The sequence below is a fragment of the Euleptes europaea genome, chromosome 5 (genome assembly GCF_029931775.1).
Source record: "Euleptes europaea isolate rEulEur1 chromosome 5, rEulEur1.hap1, whole genome shotgun sequence".
Classification (NCBI taxonomy): Eukaryota; Metazoa; Chordata; class Lepidosauria; order Squamata; family Sphaerodactylidae; genus Euleptes; species Euleptes europaea.
The window spans coordinates 102,180,608-102,192,709 of NC_079316.1; positions in this window are offsets into that span (position 1 = coordinate 102,180,608).

Genomic DNA, 12,102 nt, shown 5'->3' on the forward strand with positions numbered 1-12,102 from the left:
AGCTTAGTAAAGAATTGGACAGAATACTTCCAGAGATCAAAACACCACCCGTTAAATAAATAAAATGAGTTTCCTTAGTAAGATATTCAAGCAAGGTGTGTTCAGACATACAGAGATTATGGAATCGCTCTATTTCATGAACGGACATGCTTCTAAGAAGCCTTTGGATGCGTAAGTTCAGTAATTAGGGTAAAATATTCTAACATCAAGGTGTGTATCTGTTCACTTTGCCTATCCACTGTCTTCTTGCTTTTCTCTTCCCCTTCTGCCAGAACAGGGGAAAGGACCTTGATTCTGTAGGTTCCCTTATTATTATGGCCCTTTTTGCCTGACAGCATACAGAGTTTTAAAGATTAATTGCCATCCAACTGTCAGAAGAAACCACTTCAAGGCCCACAATTAAGAATGATGGTAGCTTTCCATTTCAGATACCTACGCTGTAACTAACTGGGTTAGGGTTATGGAGAGACGGTGCTAAATAGTTCTTGGACTAAAGTCAGACAAAGTGCAATAATTGACAACCTTGTTGTTGTAAGGCAGGATCCCCCATGCATAGTTCCTTCTGTCAGCCCATATAATTGGGGATGAAATGTTTGTGAATTGCACAAGAAGTATCTACTAAGATGCCTGCAAAGCAGATTGAATCAAATGGTCCAAGCGAAAGAGCCAACCCATTGAATCAAATGGTCCAAGCGAAAGAGCCAACCCACATCTCTCAAGGAAAGAGAGAACACACAAAGAACCACTAAGCAGTTTTGTCTTTTCTATCGTGTGACAAAATCCAAACGATTGTCCTTCCCCCAGGGGGGCAAAATTATGAAATCAAATAACATGCTCTCATTTCATGGTGCCCTACTGATTGCTACCCAAGAAGCCACTTGATCCTGGCCCCACTGAGGGGATCTCTTTTATGATTCAAAATTGAGTGTCCAGGTTGACATTCAAATTCAGCAAACACAATCCACAAATTGTTTCTAAAAAAAAAATGTTGTTGTGGCAGGGACTGACCATGCTTGACACCCTGTGAATGGAGAATATTTTGAGCAAAATAGAGATGTGTCACTTTATGAAATATCAGTTAACTAGGCATTAGCACTTCAAATTAGTCATTCTTGGACAGGGAGTGCTTGACGCACTATACGTGGTACCTGACTGTACCAACATTTGTAGGGCAAATGTCCCAGATCACAGATTTCTAGGAAATGTAAAATCTCTTCCTCCCAGTAAGCGTTCTGCAAGTTTATCTTTAAACTACCAGTTTTGACTGGTTAGCCAGCTGTGCTCTTTCCTGGAAAGAAAAGATCTGACCACTGTGGTGCGTGCCCCAGTTACGTCTAGATTAGATTATTGCAATGCATTCTGTGTGGGGCTGCCCTCAAAAAGTGTTTGGAAACTTCAATCAGTGCTGCAGCCAGGATGTTGACTGGAATGGGTCATAAGGATGGTATCACTCCAGTCTTGATCTACCTACACTGGCTTCCAATTTGTTTCCGGGGACAATTCAAGGTGCTGGTCTTGACCTTCAAAGCCATATATGGTTTGGGACCAACGTACCCGAGTGTGTGTTAAGTGCTGTCAAGTTGCTTCAGACTCATAGTGACCCTATGAATCAATGTCCTCCAAAATGTCCTACCTTTAACAGCCTTGCTCAAGTCTTGCAAACGGAGAGCCGTGGCTTCCTTTAGAGAGTCAATCCACATACCTGAAGCACTTCCTAATCCCTCATGAACCTGCCTGACCATTACGATCATCTTCGGAGACCCTGCTTCAGGTGCCCCCACCTTCTGAGATAACGCAGGTGGCAACCCGGGAGAGGACTTTCTCGGTCATGACACCAAAGCTCTGGAACTCTGTCCCTTGGGAGATTTGTCTGTCCCCTTCTGTTGCCATCTTTGGCCAGTGGGTGAAGACTTTTCTGTTTCGTTTGGCATTCCCTCAATGATCCTTCCTTCCTAACCAATGTTCTATGCTTTGTACATATTTGAACTATTTTATATGTATTTTATATTTTAAATAACTCATGTAAAATTTGTTTTAATGGGGTGAAACCGCTCGGTGAAAAGGTAATTGAAATATTTAGGAAGTCTTGCCCTAGTTCTAAAAGACATCTGGGGAAGGTGCCAGGCGTAGAAAAAGGGAGAAGACATTATGAAGCTGGCGGGCAATGATAAAAAGAGCTATAGTCTTCATGACCAACCATCCCACCTCAGACGGTGGATGCAAAGGAGGGCATGAAGTGAAGAACACCATGTCTGGAGAAGGTCTCTACAGAGACAGGCAGTCTTTCAAATGGTGGTGCTGTCTGATCACCCTGCAACCAGCAAGAGGAGAGTTATTTTTACATTTAAGCCTCAGCAGTGCCAAGATCTGGTGCAAAATGTGTTGAACTACTCAGAAATAGTGAGGATAGCATGATTAAAATGAATCTATATGTGAACAAAATGCTGCCCAGAAAGTTCAATAATGAATTTTGAAAGAGAAAACATTTTTTTAAAGTTTATTTGAGGGGAAACTAAAAGACACATAAAGCTTGGTGTGAGCCACAGATTTTTCTTAAAAAGCAGAAATACGTCCTAAAGAACAAAATTTTATGGCATTTTGAAGGCTAACAGGTTTAGTCTGCCATACATTTTCAAATACTAGACCGTCTTCATATGTTTGAAGTTCATATGGGGCAGAGAAATTCACATGGGCATAGCAGAATTTTTTTTCGTAGGGCCCAAAGGAGTTAAAACATTTAAAACATTGAAAGAGCATTTAAAATGTATGTATAAATATTTAACAATACAATGAAAACATATAGACATACAAATGCAACACAACCAGGGCGGGGAGTCAATAAGAGTTTATTGGGGGGGGGTATGCCAAATGAAACAAAAAAAAAGTATTTGCCCGCTGGCAGAAGGCAATGACAGAAGGAGACAGATCTTCCTGTGGAGGAAGTTCCAAAGTTTTGGTGCCATGATAGCGAAGACCCTTTCTCAGGTTGCCACCTGTCTAGCCTCAGACAGCGGGGGCACCCAAAGCGAGGCCTCCAAAGGTGACCGCAGTGGCATCTTGGCATACGTTTTGTTGTTGTTGCTGTAACGATTGGGCTGGAATTCCCAAGCCCACCTGAAGAGCCAGAGTGGTCTATATCACTCTTTATATCCCACCTTATCTCCTCAGACCCAGGGCAGCTGACAAAGCAACAATAAATTGCAGAAAAACCCCAGAACAATGTAATAGTCTGTTGATAAGACAAAAACAGCCTGCAAGGGAAAAAAAATACACAGGGTTTGCCAAGAAGTTTCCCCTTCACTGAATGCCCTCGGAGATAAAGCTGTCTTACCTGCACATACCATGATTATTTAAGAACCTTTGTGACTCGAGGTTCCACTCCCACCCCAACACCTTGGGCAAGGGATTTCCTTCCTGTACAAGATGTGTGATTTACTAGATTAGGTGGGAGTGGAAATTGATTAATTTTGTAGAATATCAAGTTTACCCTTTTCTGCTCCACTTACTCTCTTTTTGGGAGAAGAAAAGAGTAGGAGTCCAGTAGCACCTTAAAGACTAACAAAATTTCCAGCACAGTATGAGCTTTCGTGAGCCACAGCTCACTTCAGATACGAAAGCTTGTACCCTGCCAGGAATTTTGTTAGTCTTTAAGGTGCTACTGGACTCCTACTCTTTTCTACTGCTAGTGACAGACTAACATGGCTACCCATCGTGATCTATCTCTTTTTGGGGTTAGAGATTTATAGGTGAGTTTGAGTAGAAAGCAGTGTGTGAGTTGGTTTCAGGTTACTTTCCCAAGGATTGAGTTTGTCTTCAGATTATGATGTGTTCACGGGCTTTGTACCCATACTAAATGAAACCTTCGTTGGTGGTGGAAAGTGCCATCAAGTCACAGCTGATTCTTGGTGACCCCTTAGGTTTTCAAGGCAAGAGACGTCCAGAGGTGGTTTGCCATTGCCTGCCTCCGCATGGGCTGAGAGAGTCCGGAGGGAACTGTGACTGGCCTGAGGTCACCCAGCAGGCTTCATGTGGAGGAGTGGGGAATCGAACCCGGTTCTCCAGATTAGAGTCCACCTCTCTTAACCACTACACCATGCTGGCTCTTTATTGCAGTACCTTTTTATATTCCACTCTGGGTTGTACGTGTGAGATAAATATTATATTATTACTATTAATTTGCTCAAGCCAGCTTGATTGTATTCATATGGGTGCATCTGAACTCACTGAATACAATTGATTTAACTCTTCACAGAAATAGCTGCTCTACCAAGATGTAACCACTTCATTGATTTTTAGGTATCTGCAAGCTGGTTTCTAAGCAAGGACTCTAGGTAATTTGCTAGATCTAAGTGACAATTGCCCTGACCTGGATAGCCAAGGCTAGCCCAATTTTGGCGGATCCTGCAAGTTAAGCAGGGTTGGCCCCGGTCAGTACTCGGATGGGTGACCACCAAAGAAGTCCAGGGCTGATCTGCAGAGGCAGGCAATGGCAAACCACCTCTGAACATCTCTTGCCTTCAAAACCCTGCTAGGTTGCCATAAGTCAGCTGCAACTTGACAGCAACAAATAAATGAATGAGAATCTTTCCCAGGTAATGGGAGCCTCATTGTGACAGGTGACAGATGCCCACACATAGAAACTGCACAAAGCCTTTGTGTGTATAAAAGTATGGTCCAAATGATGGGTGTAGGCAAGTGATTAGAATGACACTGAATGATTTGCTAAAGCGCTGAGCATGATAGATGCTTTTATTTACAGCCATTGGCCAGCATATAAAATTCAACACATCCATAATTTAAAAAGAAGCAGGAAAAGGGGATCAAGGCATTATTACATTAATTCAGTAATATTTGCAGACTACATAATAGGGTTGAACATGAAAAGATTATTACTGTTATATTATGTAGCTTGTGCAATCCTGCTCCCCCTCCGCCCATGTGTTCTAACAGTTTGGTAAGAGCCGTTACAACAAACCGTTGCAGCTCATTGCAAATCACAAATCCTGCTGATGCAGTTAGTCGCGTTTTAATAGATCATTGACCCATCAGTAAGACTCTGACCGCTTTGGAGATAAAAAGCTAAGGCTCGATTGGCCACTCTGAGCAGAACATATTGAGAAATGGTATAATAATTAACAAAAGTAATGGGAATGTGCTTTTGAGTTATAACCAGTTGCAAGTTTTATCTTTAGCGGCATTTAACTCTTTTTGTACCATGCCTCAAAATTACAAAATGTTATTTCTGTATTCCCAGAGAAATACAGAGTGGTGGGCATAATGTTCTGTTTTTTTCTTAATGTCAAGCCATGCGTTCTGGATTCTCTTAATGTATGTAGTATTAAAAGCACCTGGCCCTGGTCTGGATGGTCCAGGCTAGCCAAGTCTCGTCAGTTCTCGGATGCTAGGCAGGGTCAGTCCTGGTTAATATTTGGATGGGAGAGCACCCAGGAATACCAGGGCCACTATGTAGAGGCAAGCATTGGCAAAGCACCTCTGTTAGTCTGTTGCCTTGAAAACTCTACGGGGTTGCCAACACTAAAAGAAAATAAAAGGTCAGAGTAGAATGTAAATAACGTTTTCGGCAGGCTTTTATGACTTAACTGGAGCTGAGTCATAAATGAATGTGATAAAATCACATTTTGAATTAAAATCAACCCTCTTCCAAACACATCATTAAAACAATTAAGAAACAGAGTTAAAATGCATACAAAGCAAAAACAGCAATTAAAACATTGGGTAGGAAGGAGGGATCATTGAGGGAATGCCAAACGAAACATAAAGACAGCAATAGAAAGGGACAGGTGAATCTCCCTGGGGAGAATTTTGTAAGAACCAACTTCCAGAGCTCTGATGGAAGGCCCTCTCCTGGGTTGCCACCCGCCGGATGTCAGAAGGAATTAGGCCACCTTCAGATATGTTGGTCTCAAACTAGATTGAAGGTCAAGAACAGCACCTTGAGTTCTGCATACACCGTTTTGGTGCTGGCTCATTAAGCGCCCATCGTTGGACCAACGAGGGCAGGCCAGACTTCTCTCCTGCTGCTGAAGTAGGGAAGTCCAGGGAACAGGAGGAGGAGAACAGGTGCCAAGAAACCCCCTCCCCTTTCCAGCCTGAGGTCCCCGGACTCTGCAGAGTGAGGTGCTGGAGGGCACTGCTGGTGTTCAGAGGTTCTCCCGATATTCACCCCCCCCCACACACACACACACACCTCACAGTTATGCTGTTTGCAAGATATGGTGCTTGCTTACACTTATTAACGACACCCATGATTTTGAGGGGAAATGCAGACTTATTCAAGCCCTCCTCTCTGGTTGTCGGAAAAATTGTTACAGTCGGGCAACTTTATCAGATGTCACAGTGTTCCACCCTGTTACGCGGACCCGAGACATTCATGCCAAGATTGTGTAGGCTAAGCTGAGAGAGGAGACTGAACACCCTAGATTCCTGAACTGGATTTCCCCCCCTCGTTCTCTCTCTCACTCTTTTAAAATGTAATCTGGGATTTTTAGGATTTTGCCAGTGTAGGCAAGAAGCACTTCGTTTCCTTAGTTAGGTGACTTTCTGTTTCTGAATTGACCTTTTGTAAGAACCGACTTCAGCATATCATGGGAAGCTGGGCCTGTTATTTACTGAAAGTAGCCATGGGCTTACGTGTTTGTGGCATCTAAGGGTGTATCTATATTTTTGTTAACAGATGTAGCTTTTAAAAAATATATCAAAAGATGACATGCTCATTTCACAGTAAAGACAACTTTAGATTTTTAATGGGGGAGCTCCCCCCACCTCCAGTGAAATCTGCTCACATGTATGAGTTTTCTAACAAGCATTAGGAGGAAGCATTGTACCTGCTCCCTGTGTAATTCCTACATTTCACGGTCTTTTGACTTGGCTCATATCACATATAGATGTTTGTCCAGTGAGGATCCATTATATGCCCCCCCCCCCCGTTCAGTGAGCCAGTGCTAGAAGCTAGCGTGGTGTAGTGGTTAAGAGCAGTGGAGCTGTGGACTCTGATATGGAGAACCAGGTTTGATTCCCCACTCCTCCACATGAGTGGTGGAGGCTAATCTGGTGAATTTGTTTCCCTACTCCTACACACAAAGCCACCTGGGTGACCTTGGGCAATGTACACCTCTGTTAGAGCTATCTCAGCTTCACCTACCTCACAAGGTGTCTGTTGTGGGGAGGGGAAGGTGATTGTAAGCTGGTTTGAGTCTTCCTTAAGTGGTAGAGAAAGTCGGCATATAAAAACCATCTCTTCTTCTAGAATCAAAACTTCAGTCATTAAGGTGCCACAGTACTCCCATTTGTTTTTGCAGCAATGTCTCCTCTGGATTTATTCCTTCATTTCCCATGAATTATTTCTCAACTTGTAATACTGGTGCATGTATATTAATGGAGTTGCACCTGCACATTATTGCCTGGCTTCCTAGGAGCTGTAATTTGGCTTCACCTGCCTTTCAGCTACCCCACAGCTCCAACTGTGGCAGAGAGCTGCATGGCCATTCAAGTCTGCCCTGCCCTATGCACTGCAAGGAACAAAAAAATGTTGAATGAGCCTTGCTCCTTTTGCCATTTCTTTTGTTCCTTGCCTTCGCACTGAGTTGCACTGAGAATAAGGCGCTAATGTTAAAGGACCAGTGTTCATGCACTGACAAATAGTTTGTTTTGCATGATCAATCAATGCTAGCTACGCATGCTGAGATGCTCATGTAAGATTCTGAGACTGCAAAGAGCTTCTGGGTGTGGAAAAGGAACTTTGTTGAGACAGTCATTTTAAATATCTACTGTGTAGTATAATGTCCTACGTATGTTTTTAAGACAAGCTATTTAAGCATTCCCGTAGTCTTCACTGACAGCACTCTTTCATCCCATTCTCTTGTACCAACGGGGAAGGAACTTAGCATTTGATCTTCTGGTAAAATCAACAGGCACAGAAAAAATGCAGTTAGAAGTACTTTTCTACTATGAGCAATTTTTAATGTCATTTTTACGGTTTACGTGCAAGATTTTTCTGCTTTCTAGCAGATTATGTATTATGAATTTGAGAGAACAACAGAGAATGTTCAGGCCTTGAATGGGTCACCAGCTGTCAAGATGACCCTCAGTAAAAGCTGATGGTAATTTAGCAGGATTTAAGGACAGCAAATTAGATAAAACATGGCAGGCCACATCAAGATTTATTGGGGCATTGAGATGTTACACTTTACTTGAGGTAAGGTGGAGTGGGAGACAAACTGAGTAGACCAGCTGATTATATAGAGGATTTCATCAAAGACTTGGAGATATTAAAATAAAACATTTGGTAAGATCAATTTTGTTACTAGATTTCTTGCTGTTTTTGAATGAATGAAAAGTGAGTGTTTAATGTTCTCCATCGTAGATCTTTCTGGCTTTCAGAGCCAGTGTGGTTAAGAGCGGTGGTTAGGAGTGGTGGACTCTAATCTGGAGAACCGGGTTTGATTCCCCACTCCTCCAAATGAAGCCAGCTGGGTGACCTCAGGCTAGTCACACTCTCTCAGCCCCACCTACCTCACAGGGTGTCTGTTGTGGGGAGGGGAAGGGAAGGTGATTGTAAGCCGGTTTGATTCTTCCTTAAGTGGTTGAGAAAGTTGGCTTATAAAAACCAACTCCTCCTCCTCCTTTTCCTCTTCCTCTTCATAATTTGTGCTGAGCAAATGTTCCTTTTAATATATTTCCAGGAGAAACTCATACTCTGAAAGAAATATTAAGAGTCTAGTTAATTAATTTCATTCATTTTGAACGTAGTGGAGGTCATACTACCTTGCTTAAGATTTTTAGACTTTTCTAGCTCCTGTAAGATGGCAGTATAATTCAAACGAAAGGTGACAAGTGAGGGAGTATAAGGAAACCTTGGGGGTTATTGTGGCTGATTCCCCACAGAATATGGGTAAGATTGCATGAAAATGAAATGTGTTAGTAGTTGAAGTTGCAAGTCGTGAATAACAGCAGGGAAGCAGTGTGTGAAAGATACGTTCTGCAGCACCATGGAGAGCACTCTGAGTAGAGACGTTGCTCATAAAAGGCTGTAACTTAATTTGAGCATTAGTTCAGCATCGGGCCTCTAGCTAGCTTACAAAATCTCTCAAAAATACAATAAATTAGCAACATGCACACATGTTGAACAGGTAGATGTTGTTTCTATGTGCTTTCCCTAGTCCTCAACATCTTCCTGCTACTGTTTCTAGGAAAAAATAAAATCACCCTTTCCCAATAAAGCAGGGTCATGGCATGAGTGACAGGCGACGGCCTACTTTCTTCCCTCTCTGTGAAGGCTCAGCATTTGCAGTTGGAAGCTGGCAGGGACTTCTGTGATTTTGTCTTTACGTAACTACTTTTTAGTTGCACTCTATCCTTGAAGCCACCTGCAGAGACATCTGTGCCTTTTTGTTCCACTCACAAGATTATGGGCCCTGCTGTAGCCCAAATGTAATGACTTAAATTCAGATCAGGCTGGCAAAGATGAACAACTCCTTAAGGCGTTGTCTGAAGTATGCCCATCACATTAGTCTTATGAAGTGAGCTTTGACCCATTAAAACCTATTCCCTGGAAATTTTTGTGGGTCTTTAAGGTAATATTGGTCTCAGGTTTTGTTTATTGTAGCCTGTGATCCTTCACAACCGCTGTCTTTGTTGGATCTCTGTCTACCTATCTTTGTTAAGCAATTTGACACCTTTAGTGACTATACCTAGTATAATGTAACATCTGAAGTATATGTTCTTCTAAGCTTCTTTAAAATGCTCACTTAGCAAGGTAGACATAAAGGACCTATGGCTGTTGTCTGTGTTAAATGTAGCACACACATGAATGAGTTGACACCCCCCCCCCAAAAAAAGGGATGTGTTCTCTGTGCAGAACCTGAGCAAATTATTGACTCTTGCCATTTTGGAACTCTAGAACTCAAAGGTAACAAATTCCATCTTGTTTAGGTCAGTGCCTAAAATTTCATCATATCTTTCTTTAAACACTGCACAACCTTTAATCTTTTCTTTGGCCCTGCAGTTTCCTGCAGTATTTCATCTTTCCCAGAGATAGTGATTCATTATTACCTTGACTGCTCTTTCTCTTTTCCAATACCCACTCCTCTCTTACAAATTGTATTTGAATACGTTAGCCTTAATTCGGAGCAGGGTTTTCTCCCTCTCTGTTACCTTGACTCTGTTCACAATTCCTTGACATTAGCCTTGTCATTCCGTCTCTTGATTTCATTGTTGGTTTTTTAAAAATGAATTTAACACATTAAAAGAGAGAGAGAGAGCAGTCCATTAGCTGGATGTGATTGATTAGTTAAGCACGCTGCTTTTGAATTGGAACTAGCGTGGCGTAGCGGTTAAGAGTGACGGACTCTAATCTGGTGAACTGGGTTTGATTCCCCACTCCTCCACATGAGCGGCAGACTCTAATCTGGTGAACTGGGTTGGTTTCCCTATTCCTACACTCAAAGCCAGCTGGGTGACCTTGGGCTAGTCACAGTTCTCTCGGAACTCTCTCTCTCTCTCTGCCCCACCTACCTCACAAGGTGCCTGTTGTGGGGAGAGGAAGGGAAGGAGATTATAAGCCGCTTTGAGACTCCTTAAAGGTAGAGAAAAGTGGGATATAAAAGCCAACGCTGCTTCTTAAGCCATACTGTAGCCTTGTGGTGGGACATACTAGAATGCTTTCAGCAAAATATAGTGAATTGCTCTTGTGAGCCTAAGGCATCCAATCGGGAAGCGCCTCCATGCCGGCCCTCAGCATGTTGTTGATCTGACCTTCTAATCAAAGCCTTAGTCACAGCAAACCCTTAGGGCCCGAATCCCCAGCACCTTTCCTGCTGCCCGCCAAGTGTTTTTAGAAAGTGGGTGGGGCTAGGTGGAGCCTTTGCTCCGCAAGGCTTCTGGTTGGCCATTGGAGATTTGATTGGCTGGGCAGAGTTTTAAAGATGTTGCTTTGGCAGCAGCTGCCGCCACAGCACAAGGGCCTGCCTGGTGTGACTGAAGGTAAGCTGTGGCAGCCACTTTGCGGCTGCTCCCATCGTGCTGTGTCCGAACTCCAAAGGTGCCCAGAGGCTCTGAAAGGTTGGGGACCCCTGCCTTAGGGATCCACGGGGGCCCTCAAGCTTTAGTCCTTGTTGATATACAGGCTTAAGCGGGCAAGCAGAAGTGCCCACCAGCTCCTGCCCCCGGTGGGCTAACTCCTGTTGACCAAGCCCTCTCCCACGTGCCCAGTTCCTTAACCTCCTCTCCTTTCCTTCCCTTGACGTTCTGCGTCCTCTCTCTTCCCCTTTATGTTGTCAATGACAGATGAGAGCAGTGGTGGGAGATTAGAGCTGGAGCTCCCCATACCTTTCATCACTGCGGGATTTCACCTCAAAGGTAGGTGAGGTCATGGGGATAGGAGGGGACCAACCAACCGCCCATGCAAGGGCCCCTGCCGGCGTCTGGGCCGCTTGTGCCGGTGCACTGCCGAGAGAGGCACGGGTGCCAGCGTTGCGGTGTTCTCGCCTGCCTCCCTGCTCTGCTGCAGCAGCGTGGCCCTGGGATGCCGGCTCGGCCTCCCGCCAGCATCCTGACGGCACAACTCCATGCGCCGTTGTCCCAGGGGGCGTTCCGGGGCTGGAGGCGCCTTGAGGTGGCTTCCTAACCCCCCTTCGGGCCGGGAACACCCCCTTTGCCCTTACCTGGAGTTATGCCACCTTTTTAGGTGGCGTGGCCCCCATGGAGCGCTACGGAGCAGTTTCACGGGGCTCGCAGGTAAGAGCAAAGTGCCGGCTTCAGTGTGTGTGTGTGGGGGTGCGAACCCTCCTTTGGAGGCGGCGCGGCTGTGCTACCTCCAGCCACCAGCTCAGCCCTTCCTCTCAGGAATGGGCTGCCTGAGAATGTGTGCCACTGGGTACATGCAGAGTGCTTTGTATCCACCAATTTCTATTAAGTCCCTTTCCTTCCCCTAATATCTAGATATAGGACTGAAATGGTCATAATGCTGATGCGGTAATTTTCTAAAGTCTTTATAGAAAGCATAAAGTATTTGAGGGGAGGATCTAGAAACATTTGAACCAGTGTTGTGTGGTGGGTCAGACTAGGATCTGTGAGAACCAGGGT